Below are 15,648 nucleotides of genomic sequence, written 5' to 3'. Positions count from 1 at the left end.
GGTGAGGTGAGTTGCAGGAACATGGTATGAGATAGCAGGAAGTTGTGTCGGTCTCACTAGAAAATGAAGGGTGCGTGACATTAAGGTATGCATCTTGCCTCCCGAGTTCTTGTACAGAAGAAAGGCCTTAATGTCAAGGTTCCTGTCACCACCATTTGGAAATAGCCTTTCTGTTTCTCACAGCTGGGTATTCTGTGGCCATGGGAGGTGGCAGGCTGTGAGCATTCAAGACCATCTCTGAAGCTTCCTTCCAAGGGTAGGGGTCCTAATTTAATAACAAATTCAAGATTCATGGCAGTGGGAGGTCACAGCACATGCCAGTTTGCTTTTGCCCCTGAGTCTAGAGGAAAAAAAGAGAGGTTGAATACTTGGGTGTAAGTTTTCACTCTTCTGCTTTTATGGGCTGCTGTGCACAAATGCAGGCACCTGGGCAGTGCTGTGAGGAGGGCTGACAGCCCACTGGTGGGTCATGTTCTGGTCCAGGACCCTTCCTTTTTCTGAACCGAGCCATTGAAAGATCATAGCGAAACAGGCAAAATTCCTGTGCTGAGTAACAGGAATGGTTTTATATGGTGCAGATGTTGTGGGATGATTTGCATATAAGAAATGTTTGTTCCAAAGCTTGTAGCAGTATTTTCATATGGCTGTGACTAGGCCACCCCATTCTAGAATAGAACAGAAGATCTTTAAACAAATTATATCAGAGAGAAAAGAAGGTATAGCTGACCCCAAAACCAGAAGATGTCAACTGAGAATTCAATGCTTTCTTTCCTCCTGTGGTTCACCTGCTGCGAGATTCTCAAGGCAGAGCAATAGCACATAGAATCAAATTATCTGTTCTTTTTCACCCCCTAAGTAGAGTTACTGGGAGTATGATGGAAGTGAGGAGAGAGCTGCATCTCTGCTCTGGATCAGGTGCCTTTCCAAGAGCAGTAACAGACACCAAATTGCATCCAAAATGGAAGCAGGTCTCAAATCCTTGGAATGCTAGTCATGTAGTGTTCTCAGTGAGACCTCAAACATGTTCTCTGACCATGCGTTGATAAAAAACTGTAATTTTGAATCTCTAATCTCAGAAGAGAAGTATTAAACATAGATAATTGATATTTTGGCAACTGTTTATTATTTGTTGTTGGGTTTTGGTTTTTTGTTTTGTTTTGTTTTGTTTTACCATAGTATTGAAATTTCCTAGTCAACTGATTTGGTTGCATTTGGAAAAAAACTTCAGTCTTTGAATGATAGAATTAGGAAGACAAACTAAAAACCACTTACTAATCAATATGCAAGATAAAAGAATCGGCCAAGCCACCGTAGCAAAGAATCTAACTTCTGAGACAAGCTGTGGCAAAAAAGCAAATGAAACCATGCACATGTGCCCTGTATCCTGACTAAGAAACAAGAGGAATCAAACCTTTCAGTTTGATATGAGCATTCAAACCTGAAATGCTATAATCTTTTTTTTTTTTTGGTTTTGTTTTTTCTTTTTAAAAGTTAAAAAATTCAGGGCAAATGGATTGCCAACCTGTAATGATTGTGTTTTCAAAGCATTAAGGCCAAGCTATTTGCATTCAGCTATGCTAAAGTGGAAATAGGATTTGTCAACAAGTCTTAAAAAGAACAACAAATTAGTGTGCCATCACATAATACACAAAGCTATACTCTAAAATAACAACTAATGCTGAGATAATACAAATAGAAAACAGTGTATGAAGAGAACTAAATTCTGTAGAATACTAGTAATAAGGATTTTAATAGAAAATAAGTTGTTAAAAGACATAGAAACAGAACTTTGAATGTACTTACTGATATGAAGTCAAAAGCAGTATCTGTAAGAAGAAACTGAATGAAAGAGCTGAGATGTTTACCGAGTATTAACAAAAATGACAAGCATCCTAACAACAGAAAAAATGCAATTTGAGGAGAAGGAAACTGTGATTAAATGAAAGTAAACAAGCTGGAACAGGGAGGAAGGGTCCTTCTATAAATTGCTTTAGTTTGGCAATATGTCCTAAACAAATGAGATATGGTTACATAAGACTGTCAAAAGGCACCATTAAATCTATTACCGATAGACTGCTCAGCTACCATATAATCAAAGTGTGTTAAAGGATTCTTTTTGATAGCACTGACATTAAAAGATATCATCAAACTCAGTTATTATTGTCTTTAACGGAACCACAAGTAACATGAGGTGAAATGTGCTCACTAAGATCAGCGTTTTAGTCATCATCGCTCAGGTTTGTTCTGTAGTGTTGCTTTTTAACAGACTGTTTATTTCATTTAATAGTCATAAAGAAATACCATATAATGAGAAAGCTCTGCTTTATCCTCCAAATAGTTGACAGATAACATGGAATTAAGTCAGTCTTTCTCAGCTCCTTTTTTTCATCTTTTTGTTAATATGCCAGTGAATAAACTAATAAAAAAATGCAGCTCAAATCCGACACAAAGTGCCTTAGCAAGCTGTCATTTACTTCCACTAAACATATAAAGCACCGTAGCAAATTAGTCTCATTGCTTACAATCTCTAGAAGAAAGTGAAATTTAAAAACAAAAAGTCATTACAATGTTGGGGTTATATTAATCTGTATTCTTTTGAGTTGATTGTGAAAAGTGAATCCATAGCAATTAGCAATAAAACATTAAAGAATTACAAGAATTTCATCCAAATTACCTTTGCAAGTAGATTCAAAGCTAAAGATCTTGAAACTGAAATACTGCAATCTTTTGAGTGAATTGGTGCAAATAACTTGATAATAGGTGATCTTGGGAGATAAATAAATGTCAAGAGCTGTGGTTGATAAGTAATTGATTTTTAGTTTTGTAATCAAATAATTCATTTGATTGGAAGAAAAAAACTCTTTTTTACTAAAATGTAAATGTTAACAGATTTCAGGTGGAATACAATGGTTTCTTTTTTTCTTATTTTATTATATTGGGCATGTATTTTAAACCATGGCAAAATAAAACTATTTGTCTACTTTAAGTAGCTCTGAATCACAATATAGGTTCATTTTCTATATTGGCTATAATCTCCTTTGACTTAAATGGGAACTGAAGTTCCTAGCTCATATGTTGGCATACGTATTTAGACAATGAATTGTAGGTCAACTGTATCCTGTATTTTCATCACATACAGTTAAGTCTAGTAGGATGAACCGCATCCCATTCCTTCTTAAAGATGGGACGACTCGCTCTGTGGAGGTTCCCCTATTTACTTCTGTGGCAAGATGTTAAGTGAGATCTCACAAGTGACTCTATAGACCAGACATTTCCCTATCAGGAGGAGCATTACATTCATCTTCCTGCTCCAGGCTGTGTGTAATTACTATTGACACAATTTCATTTTGTACATGGGAGAAATTGAAAACAAGTCTTTGCAGAATGTTCCAAAAAGCAGCAATAAAAACATTTATCTAAACGGTGGGCTCAAACATCAAGAAGCAAGGAAAGATCCTGAACCTTGATCTTGCATATACTGGATGAATATTTTGGTTACTGGGTAACTGTGGAAAAGACTGGAACCATCATATCAGTATCTTTAAATATATAATCTTGGGGAAAAAAAAGGACTGTTGACATTTTTCAGTGAATCCAACCTTACTCCCCCCAGTTTCTAGATGATCAAGCACAAATTTTTTGATGAAAGAAAATGCTATTATGAACAAAACTGATGGTAGAAATATTTTAATACTAAATCAGAAAAGTATATCTATTGGCTCATTTTTCCTCCATGTGATCAAATTTTTTGCAGATGGTAACCTGCCACTCAACTCTTCTTTATTCTGTTACTTTTGAAAAGTGGTTCCACTGCGCAACACCAAAATATTTCGTAAATTCAGCCCACCAAAAAAGCATTACAATTTATGTTTTGCATGATTTTTATTCATTTGGTCCTATTGCACATCAACAGTTGGATCAAAACTGATGTGAACTGATGCCTGCTTGAAAAGTCATGAAAATTTACATAGACAGAAAGTAATTAGCAAAGCTAGTGCTAGGGTAAGACTCTTGCTTTGAACAAGTTCTCAGAAAACAATTTTTGCTTCATATACTGATGCTAATTTGCAAGCAGTCACCCCTTTTATTACATTTGGATGCTTGCTCAGAGAGAAATACCATGCCATGAATTGCTAACATCACTTCCCGCAGTAGTTATGAGCTCCTCCGAGTTGTTTTGGCCAAGTACCAAGCTAGTTCATCTCTGCTCCACTTGTGACATTTTGTTTGATCACATCATAAAGTGGTAAGGCTGTGGAATGTATACATAGCACTATACACTAATAAAGTGTTTATCCCTTAATGTCTCCCAGATGCTTGCCTATAGCTTTTCCCAGTAGTAAAGAGAATGTGTTGGGTTGATGTGATCTTGTGTTTATATTGTCAGTTGGGCCTATGTGATAAGTCATGTTCTTTCCTCCTTTACTTTTGTAGAATCACTAAAACAAGTGTTCTCTTAAAGGTCTGTTCCTCTATGTGTTACAGATGCTAGGTCCATTAAATAACTAGGAACAAATAGTAATAAAAACTGAGGTTAGAAGAACATTCTTGAGGGAAAAGCAGTCAATAATTTCTGTGTTACATAAAATCATAAAATTCTGTGGGTCTGATGATGTTTAACTCCAGGGAAATTTGGAGTAATTAGGATGAACAGAAGATTTCCCAAATTTAAGAGAACACTCAAGACTCAACATGTTTATTCTGCCATTCAGAAAGAAAGTGCATGACGCTTGGGATCTGATTCTTTATTGCTTACCATTTGGTGCTGTTATTTATGATAGTTAAGGCAGGTGCAAACAGCAAGTGTTGCGACTACCTTTTTACTTACATTTTGCACAGTTGTAAATCACCAGCTGAATCAGCATCGAGTGCTGCGGGGCAGCAGATAAATGAAACCCTGGCTTTTTTACCCAGGTAGGAGTGCCTGTTGAGCTGAGGCTCAAAATCAATCAGGAAAAATCAATTGGAATATTCTAACAAGTTATTAAAATGAAAATGTAATGTTCTCAGTTTTTCTTTGTTTACTCTGTCATGAGATACCAGGTAAAATTTTTTATAATGTTTAAATGCCTTTCCAGCCCAAGTACTCTTTCAATAGCGATACAGACATTTAGGCCCAGACTATTTACGGTTGTCAAAGCACTTCACAGTGTAAGCAATTTATTCTATGTCTGTTATAAAAGCATCTGCCAGCATAGTGATTGTCATCAAGAACGTGATCTTTGGTTGACAGCAGAAACTTCCATTATGCAAACAGGTGTACTGTCAAAACTGAGCTTTTGCTGAATTTGCTAATTTTGCTTGAAAGGGCTGGAAGAGATCACATAAATGGAGGCACTGACTTAGAAGTACTTGTCAGGATGATACAGAATTTTTCCTAGTACAAGCATAGCTTTAGCTGTGTGCATCCTGCTTTTACGGAAGGGCAGAACTGCAAAAGCTCACCATGCAAGATCCAGTACAAGGTCATGGGTCTTCAAGCTTACCTCTGGAATGCCTAGGTGTTATGGACATGGTCCTGTAGAGTCACCCATCCCATGATAATATGCTCTAAGGCACTTTGGAAAGAAATCTGTACAGCCAGCACCTTGAACAGAGAGTAGCCTGAAGTCAGCTTGCTTATGGGAGAGCTGTCCCAAGAGAGCCACTAAAAACCAAGCACAGGGACAAGTCCCAAATGGCACCTGCTGCATATCTTGATAACAACGCAGGAAGAGAACTTGTTCCACTGAAGAAACACAGGTAGATGACGAGGACACAAAGCTCATTATTTTCTTTAAAAAACCTCCACCTTTTTAGTGGCAGGAGCAGTAGCATTCTGCTGCTCTAACAAATATCTGTGGTGAGAAGAGACACCAAGGGAACAGGAGACCAATTCGTTTCTTCATAGCATCCGAGAGGATCAAATCAACCCCTTCTGCCTTCCAGGTGGGAGGCTGTGGATGCTTTCCATCCATCACACTGAAGCTGTGCAAAGGATAATGACCATGTGATGAAAAGCACAGCGATCATCTAATGGTCAGGATTGTCAGCTACAAAGGAGAGAGAAAGATCATGAACTCTATTTTCATTTGAAATACCTGCATTGGACAGTTATTGGATAAAATATTTAATTACTGAAACAACTAATAAGACATTAAAGAGGGTAAATATTTATTAATGCTAGCCCACATGATGACATAAAAATTAGGTCTTGCTATTTTGTGCCCCAACAGGTGGACACATTTGAACTTCGTAACTACATAGGTAGAATATATATAGAGCTGTGTAAAACTCTTAACTTTTAGTATTATTGGCATGCTGATTAAATAAATGTCATTACCCAGAACCACCAAAATACACCGTATGAGGATTCTGAGGTTTAATAAAGTTGTAGTCAGTGGGGAAAGACCATTGAAGGGAACTGTTTTAATTACTTCATTGATGTTAATAATAGGATGAGTGTTTTCAATATTTTCATCAATAATTTAAAGTCCCACTGAAAAATTCTGCATGATCATGCCAACTGCCAGAGTAGAAAACACTGTTCAGCACACAGAAAGTTGTCAGTTTTGAATTCTTATCTGTGGCCTCTCCAACAAAATGTACCTCACTACAGCCAGATGCAAACGTAGCCCTTTCAAAATGACAAATGCAGGGTTTAGTTAAAATCTGTGGACTGCACTTTAGAAAGGTTTCTACTGTAACCTTTTAAAAGGTCTTTTAGTAATCATAATAAATAAAAAACTGAGTTTGAGCTCCCATTATGAAGCTGTGGAGAGAATAGCGAATAATCCTGGGATGTTATGAATTAGAGATTTTTACTTCTGTCTGTGTTTTAATGCCTCTGAGTCAGATAAATTAAAGAGGTCCAGTGATGATGTCTGTGCCCTGGGGTCAAGGTGGACTCATTAGTTCACATCCATGAAGCTTAGGACCTTCTTTACAGCAGGTTTGTTCTGAAGAGAGCTGGTTGGAGTAGTAGAAAGCACAGACAGGGAAGGAATCAGCAGTCAGGGTGGATCATTGGTGTTCAAGCCCATTCTTTGTCCCTCTTTTCTATAATATTGTATTGGTGCACCTCCTGAGACCTTAATTAGAATAGTGAGATCATTTTAGTGCACATACATACTTTCAAAAAAAAATGTAGGATAATTCTCGAGACTTCAAAAAAGTGTCAAGTAGTTGGAGAGCCAGAAATAATACGAATCAGTAGCACACTTGAGAAAATTAGCTTATTTGGCTTTTTAAAAAGGAGGGTGAGAAAATGATGTGATTATAATGCATAAATACCCAGAGAGGGAAAGTAGACTGGTATAAAAGACTTTACAAACGGAGTGAAAAATAACACAGCAAGAACCAGTTACTGGAGGTGAAGCCAAACAAACTCAGATTTTAAGATATGAAACAAGGAGTAGGTTGATATTCTACCAAGCGAAGTACTGGATTTTTCGCCTTTTCATAGCTTCAGATCAAGACTTTTTAAGAATATATGCTGCATGCAAGCTTTTTGTTCAGTTATGGAAAGGACCAGCTGAAATTTAATCACCAATCATATGCAGACAGTCAGTTTAGATGACCTAACAGATCCCTTTTGGCCTTTATTTCTATGGATCTATATGCCAAAACATTAATATTAATTGGAAATTATCAGGTAGAGTGAAGAAGTTCTGTAAGATTTACTTTGCATTGGCCTAGATAACGATTAAATACAGGTGAAACAGATTTATATACATGAATGGCAAAAAATAATTTTATAAAGTAAACAGTACATTATTTGCATTATGACTGTGTTCTTCTTAAAACATTATGTGTGGAATTATTTTAAAAGATATTTAATGTTTTTGGAAAGTACTGCCTTGACAACAATGAAAAAGAACATTTTTCTGACACTGAAGGTAAGGTGACGGTTATGACTGGCTTGGTTTTATTAAGCATACATTCTATGTCTGATCTGGAGATTGGAGACAGCTGAATTAAGTGCTTAGTTTTGGGCTTGTATGCTGAGTCTAGTAGAAGAGACATGCTTTGCGATGTTGATTTATGGGATATGAACATTCCTTTGCATGGAACTGGATTGGTAACCTCAGTTCACTGCATTTAGTTACAAAAACAACATACATGTCCTCTTTTTGGTAACTATTTCTCAAGACTATGTTTGAACCAATGAGCTATTGTCAAACATCAATATTCTTAAGATTTGTCAAGTGATCACTAGCAATCTACTAGGCAATGGTCTAGTTCTTTTATTAAAACCAATAGCAAGACACTTATCCTGGGCAGGAATGGGGTTTCACTAGGTGCATATATGCTGTCAAATTGATTTGCTTCTTGTTTTACTTCAGGAATATAGGTCTGCCAATAATCTGGGCAGTGCACACATTAATTCAGTCATGGATTCCAAGTAGCAAACTGAGCAGTAGAACAAATCTGGGTGTTGAAGAAAGAGTAGTTTGTTGTGGGGGTTGCATTATACAAAGAGCATTGATATGAGCCAGTGCCTAAGCTTGTCCTAGTAACCAGGGTTCAATCTGTGCCATCAATAACAAGGTCAGTATAGATGGACTTCAGGCAGTTAAAGATTCAGTCAATAGGGAATGCATTAACTGTATTTAGGGAATGTAGCTGTAATTAGATCTATGGTGAAACAGTGTGGGACAAAACAATCACATCAATTTAATTTATAAAAATAAAAAAAGGTCATGAACTTCATGTATTTTAAGGTCAGAAGTCACTGTTTGATGTTGTGGTTAACATAGGTCATAGGACTTTCATGAATTAATTAGCATTGACTTCTATGGGACCAAGACCTTTATTGTTTGGCTTATCCCTGTTACATGTAACTACTGAAGTCACTAGATCAGAAAGATATTTAAGATATTTTTCAGTTCATTCACTTTGAACTTTTCAATGTTATTTGCAGTCCACTGCATCAATGTCATATGCTGCTATAAAGGGAGCTCGTGCCCTTTCTCATCTAGGCTCTGCAAGAGCGTAATTCCTATTAGCTCCAGGTAACTATGTAACTATGTGAAAATAAAAATTATAGCAAGCTGATATTTCCACAGAGAAAGTGTGAGAGCCAGCACAGGCAGGATGCAGGAACAACCACAAAACCATGAATGAAATGCAAAAAGTAAATTCAGTTTTGTTACCTTGCCAACTAGAGGGTCCCCAAAGCAGCACCAAGACAGAGGCACACAAGCAGGGATGCAGCCACCACGGAGCTCAGTCCATACTAGAGGATCACCAAACCTGCTGGTTTTGCCTGTGTTTCCAGGATTCACGCAGGCGTAGTTTACCACTGTGCTTTGACCTTTCCCACAGCAGGGCAGGAATCTCAAGCATGTTTGATAGGGTGCCTCTAAGCCTATCACAGGCCTATGTTATCTAAAACCAGATGTTCTACTTGTCCAACATACAAAGCTAAACAACAATTAGTGTGATATATGTGTTTTTCTACATACCACCTGCAAGTCACTTGAGTGTGTTTACAGTCCTCCTTGCCCATCTTCCATTATTTTCTCACAGAAAGGGAGGGAGAGGAAAAGGAATGAGATAGAGGAAGGAACGGCATGAACGTGTTTGCTCTTGTTTCTGGATCAGTTTGCAGACTAATAGGCTAAATAGCTGAAAAAGAAAACACCTTCATCTGTTTTAAAAGGTCATTACAATGGATATCTTACTAGTTCTTTTTAAAAATTATTATTCCTTCACATTTTTAAAGGAACCTAAAATCTTCTTGTATCCAAAAATAGTCAAAAGGGGATACCTAAGTAATGATATATGGAGATTAGGTGTGAGTTCTTCCCAGGTATATTCCCTTTTCCTCCACAGATCTGCAAGTATAGGGAAATCTATTCCTGGTCAAGTTACCTTTGCATTTACTAACTACTATTGGATTTATATTTCTTCTATGATTTTTTAAAATTGTTTTGTGAATAAAAGTTTGGAATCCAGAACAACTTGTGGCAACTAATTCCACAAATTAATTACATACCGTGTGAAAGCATTCCTCCTTTATTTGTTTTGAATCATCTACGTGGTCATTAAACTTGATGGCCTAGTTTATTTGGTTATTTCTTATACTGAAGCCTTTTATTTTTTAATTGGATCTAGCTAAGATAGAGTTAATTTTCTTTGTAGCAGCCCGTATGGTGCTGTGTTCTGGATCTGTGATAAAGACAGTGTTGATAACATACCAAGGCTTTAGCTACTGCTGAGCAGTGCTTGCACAGCTTCAAGACCTTTCTGTTTCTCAAGCTCCTCCACCAGTAAGCAGTCTGAGGGTGGGAAAGAAGCTGGGAGGGGACACAGCCAGGACAGCTGACCTCAACTAACCAAAGGGGTATCCCATCCCATATGCTGCCATACTCAGCAATAAAAACTTGGGGAAAGATGGAGTAAAAGGAGACGTTGATGCTTATGTTGTTTGTCATCTCAAGTAGCCATTAAGCGTGCAGAAGGTCTGCTTTGCTGGAGATGGCTACACGCCTGCCTCTCTGCGCATGCATTCGTTGTTTTGCTTTGCTTGTGTGTGCAGCTTTACTTTATTTATTAAGCTGTCTTTATCTTGACCCACAAGTTTTCAGCTTTTGCTTTTCTGATTTGCTCCCTCATCCTGTTGGGTGGTGGTGAGTGAGTGAGTGGATGAGTGCTTAGCCACTGGCTGGGGCAACCCACCACACTTATCTTTGATGAAGTTTGCCACCTTTCTTCATGACTCTTCTCGGGCTACTATATTCTTTTTTTGAGATGTGAGAACTAGAACTGCATATGGTTTCTAAAATGCATATGCACCACAGAACTGGATGGTGGAATAATTTTGTCCTCAGTTGTGTTATCTATTCCTCTTCTAATGATTTCCAGCATTTTACTTTCCTGACAGCTACTGATAATTTTCTTAGATTAACCATTATAGCTCAAAGATTTATTTTTTGTTTCTCATTGGCAATTAACTAGTTCAGAACTCATCACTCTACACGCAATTTAGAATTGTTTTCTCCCCACAGGCATCGTTCTGCATTTATCAACACAATTTCATCTGCTATTTACAGTATCTTTTCAAACTCTCTGTAAAGTGTCAGTGGACCAAATAGTAACTATAGGGTACTCTTGAGAAATACTATTCCTTACCAACCAAGATGATTGATTGATAAATACTACAGAGAAAAAGTGCTCCAGGAGATTGAACTAGATTTCCCAGAAAGCTGTGACAAGGATTTTTTGTGCATAATTATTCTCAGGCAAAACCTTATATAAGTTACAGTGATTTGTACTGACAAAAGAAGGTGATGTTCCACTTTGTCTTCAAATCATGTGACTATAATCTTAAGATATTAAAAAAGAAGCTCTATATTAGCCAATCCTGTTTCTACTTTAATCATCTAAAAATGAGTGGACAGCCCTGTGACATTAATGAGCAATGTTACATATCTTTGGCTTGAGAGGTATGGTCACTTTGAGCTATATTTTTCTGACACCAATGCCTGAGTTCAAAGACATAACTAAACACAGATTAGAATGGAAATATACAAGGGATCATATGTCTGAATCGTTTGCTCAGGTAAAATAGAAAGGAGTTGAATTTCTCCTTGAAAACATTGGGAAATTCATTATTAACCTAGTATATCAGACCTAAGAAATATGCTGCTACTAATGTATTTGAATATATTTATGTAAAAATATTTCAAATTTAAATTGAAATATATTTACAATGAAGTTGTCTCAACCATTTGTGATTGCTTTGCTGTTCTTGCAAAAACAGTTATTTATTCTTTTTCCAGAATGGAGTAAATAATCAAGTCAAAGTTAAAGACTGGATCAATCAAGAACAAAACTCAAACCCATAACTCAGTAAATATGATGGTATTTGCTGAGAAGAGCACATATCTGTAAGACAGTGACCTAGGAATCTTTCAGATCTAATTTCCTGCTTTTCTTAAGAAAAGCAAAAGGTCGAACAAAGAGCATTGGAAGAGGATAAAATATGCATGGAGTAAGTTTTTATTTGAGATCCTAGAGTAACATATTAAGGGTAGTTCTTTTTCTCTCTCTTCTTCATATATTAATTTTTTTACTAGTCTATAGCCACTGACACTGTTTCAGGTCAGAAGTCTTGCTGTTTTGTTAAACAGCATGCAACTCAATGGCTGAAGAGGAGGCTCAAGATGCGGGGAAAAATAACACTTATTCACAGATCCCCACCTTCTATGCCCAAATCTAGCCCACGATTTTTTTTTCCTGCCTCTCACAATGCATTAAGTCTTTTAAAACAATATGATGGACATGCCTCAGACTGTGACATAAATAAAGACATAAAAGACAAAGACATATCAAGGACAAAAAGTGCATGGCAAAGTAGATTTTGATCACATGTGTTCTGGGAATTAATGTATTTTCTTGCACCTTTTGAGTAAAAAACATCAAATGTGCATTTAGTGGTGCCATGACTGTCGACCATACATGGTGAACTGTGGTGACTTTTCTGTCATGCTTCCTCCGTTTTGCTTCCCATATAAAAACTCTGGCTGCAACCCAGACATTGATAAATAAACCTGTTCTTTCCTGCAGTACTCAACATAAGGTGCACATCAAAGATGGAGAAGAAAAAGTAACAGGCATGCTGCATAGGCTGGCAATACTCAGCTGGTAGCAGCCTCTTGGGATAATTTTCAATTTGTTGCCAGAATTGCCTCCAGGCTTCGCTACGATCCACGTTTAGGGCTTGGCCCAGGAACAGAGTCAGGATGCTGTGAAGTTTATCTTTGATGCCTGTTACCAACTGTGCCCACCGCAAGGTGGGTACAGCAGAAAGGAGGGTCCAACAGCTTTCCTCCTTCTAGGCAAGAACCTGATCAGCGTTCCAGATGATATCTTTCTGGCCTCTCCCTGAGGAAATTGTGCTTGCCTCATACCTGCATTTCACTCTGCACTGTAGCTTTCAAGGAGACCTTCTGCTCTATGATTGTCCAAAATAAAGCAGTTGTGAGACTTGGAAGCAATGTTGCTTTCTGTTTGTGCAGTTCCCCGCCCCCCAGCACTAGCACATGCAGTTTGAAAGACTCAGAGCTGACAACAGACAAGGTAAGAGCTCATACAAAGGGCACTTCGAAGTAAGCTTCCGTAAGGCTCCTCAGCAACTCCAGGGTGCTGAATTTCCTGCATAAGATTTGTTCACTGGGAGTCTGCTGTGCTTTCTTTCTAGCTTTTATCTTATCTGGGAGAATATAGCCCTTTCCTAGTTAAATTTATACTGCAATACTTTAAAATGAAGGTTTTAGCTTCAAAGTGCTTGGCTACTTGAACTAAAGGACTGTGGCTGAAATCTCTCATTGAGGCCACAAAGCATGTCTAACCACGTCTCATTCAACATTTCATAGCACTGCTCTGCTTGGTCTATGCTTAAGCACTGGTAGGGAAATAAAGACTTGATCCCACTTTATCTCCTAGGTTAAATCCTCAGAGAGCTGCCGATTAGCTAATTTCCATGAATCAGATGATGACACTACAATTAACTCATTTGTGGCTTTTAAAAAAGAAGGCACAGGAGCTTTATGTGGTCTTGCTCTCAAAGCTTCATTGCTTTCTAGAGAACAGATAAAATGTTTACAGCACGCCTCTGCCATTTCATATTTGTGATTGACAGACCGCTGTTACAGGTGGCTAGATTTGAGCTAGGAATTCTAAAGTCTATTAATGTAAATAAATAAGTACTTCCACAGTACAATTCATCTCACCCTAAAGTGGCTGTCTAAAACAGATCAGTGAATGGTGCTGTAAGACTACCAAGAGAGTCTAGGATGAATAGCTCATCTGTTGACATCTAAACAGCTTAAATATAAAATTAATTTATGTGAATCCTACTGTAATCTATTGCTTAAATGTAGATTGACTTCCATATCACAGCATTTTTATGTAGACGAGTGCCAACAAATTCAAGTTTGATATTTGTTTGAAAAAAACTGACTAGAAAAGACAAAAGATGGGATTCAGTTCCAGGTTCAGACTCCTGTCTATAAGGTCTCTACAGTGCCAATATCTATATATTGTGGTTTTACCCCAGCCAGCAGCTGAGCACTACACAGCCACTTGCTCACTCCCCCATGGTGGGATGGGGGAGAGAATCGAAAGGGTAGGAGTGAGAAGACTCAGGGGTTGAGATAAAGACAGTTTAAAAGGTAAAGCAAAAGCTGCACACACAAGCAAAGCAAAGCAAGGAATTCATTCACCACTTCCCATCAGCAAGCAGGTGTTCAGCCATCTCCAGGAAAGCAGGGCTCCATCACGCGTAATGGTTACTTGGGAAGACAAACAACATCACTATGAATGCTGCTCCCTGCCCTTTCCTTTTCCTGCAGTCCCTTATATGCTGAGCATGACGTCATATGGAATGGACTATCCCTTTGGTCAGTTGGGGTCAGCTGTCCCGGCTGTGTCCCCTCCCAACTTCTTGTGCTCCCGCAGTCTACTTGCTGGCAGGGCGGTGTGAGAAGCAGAAAAGGCCTTGGCTCTGTGTAAGCACTGCTCAGCAATAACAAAAACATCTGTGTATTATCAACACTGTTTTCAACACAAATCCAAAACATAGCTCCATACTAGCTTCTATGAAGAAAATCAATGCTATCCCAGCCAAAACCAGCACACTATATGCAAGCTATGTATAGAAAATCCCATACAGTCAAGGGAGATCTAATTAATACAGTCAGTTGAGCTGAGGCAGCTGTTCGATCGGACAGATAGACATGTCTTCTTTAGGCTGAGCTCTGGCAGCTCTCTTTTCACTGTCCACAATGGAAGCCTAGACACTGTAGAAATAGATGCATGGTATGCACATACATTTAGGTGTCTGAACATGAAGATGAATTCTATCTCCATATGGTTAGAGTAAAACTTTTGTGGCGGTTCTGAAGATAACAGTGATATTTCATTGCTTATAGTTATTTAATCCTGGTAGGAGCATGAATGACTGTGTCTTCTATGTTTTTGCTCAGGCTTGGAATTGAGGATGTAGGCATGTGTGTTTATCTGTTGTTGGCTTGGTAAATAATGACTCACTTGTGCTGGACAGAAAGGTGTTTGGAGGATGACTATAATGAATTTAGCATTTGGATGCTGGGGAGGTGTAATATTTTTACACCCTTTTGTGACATATATATCACTCTGGGAATAATTTTGATGACAAAGGAATATATGTGCTTTTCTGCGACTGTCATTTGAATCTTCAGCTATGACACTGTCATAGTTTAGGAAAAAGTGCTGTGTGAGAGTTAAAAAAGTTGAGTAGCGTAGATATAGGCTAGGGATTTTGATGGGGCAGAGGGGGAATGGAATTAATTCCCAGCTAGATACTTTCAAGAGTTTTTACAATAAATACATATCAATGAGAAAGGAAAACCTTGAGCTGGGAGCACATTTATTGTTAGTTCCACTGTACTGCTGATTTCAGGAGTTAGTTACAATGGCTCATGCTAAGTCCTCATAGAAAAACTACATGGCTCATAAGTTTATAGCCTTTGTGAATTTATAACTCAGTCAAGATCTGTTATCTTTACAGTGTCAGGGCTAAGTGACCTTAGAAATATATAAAATATTATAGCTTATGCAGTTCAGAGTACCTTCTGAAATGAGCATTTGGCTTCTAAAATTTCTAAGCTTGTGTTTGTAATT

The sequence above is a fragment of the Grus americana genome, chromosome 1 (assembly GCF_028858705.1).
Source record: "Grus americana isolate bGruAme1 chromosome 1, bGruAme1.mat, whole genome shotgun sequence".
Lineage (NCBI taxonomy): Eukaryota > Metazoa > Chordata > Aves > Gruiformes > Gruidae > Grus > Grus americana.
The sequence above is the reverse complement of the archived record's forward strand: the minus strand, read 5'-3'. Positions refer to the sequence as shown.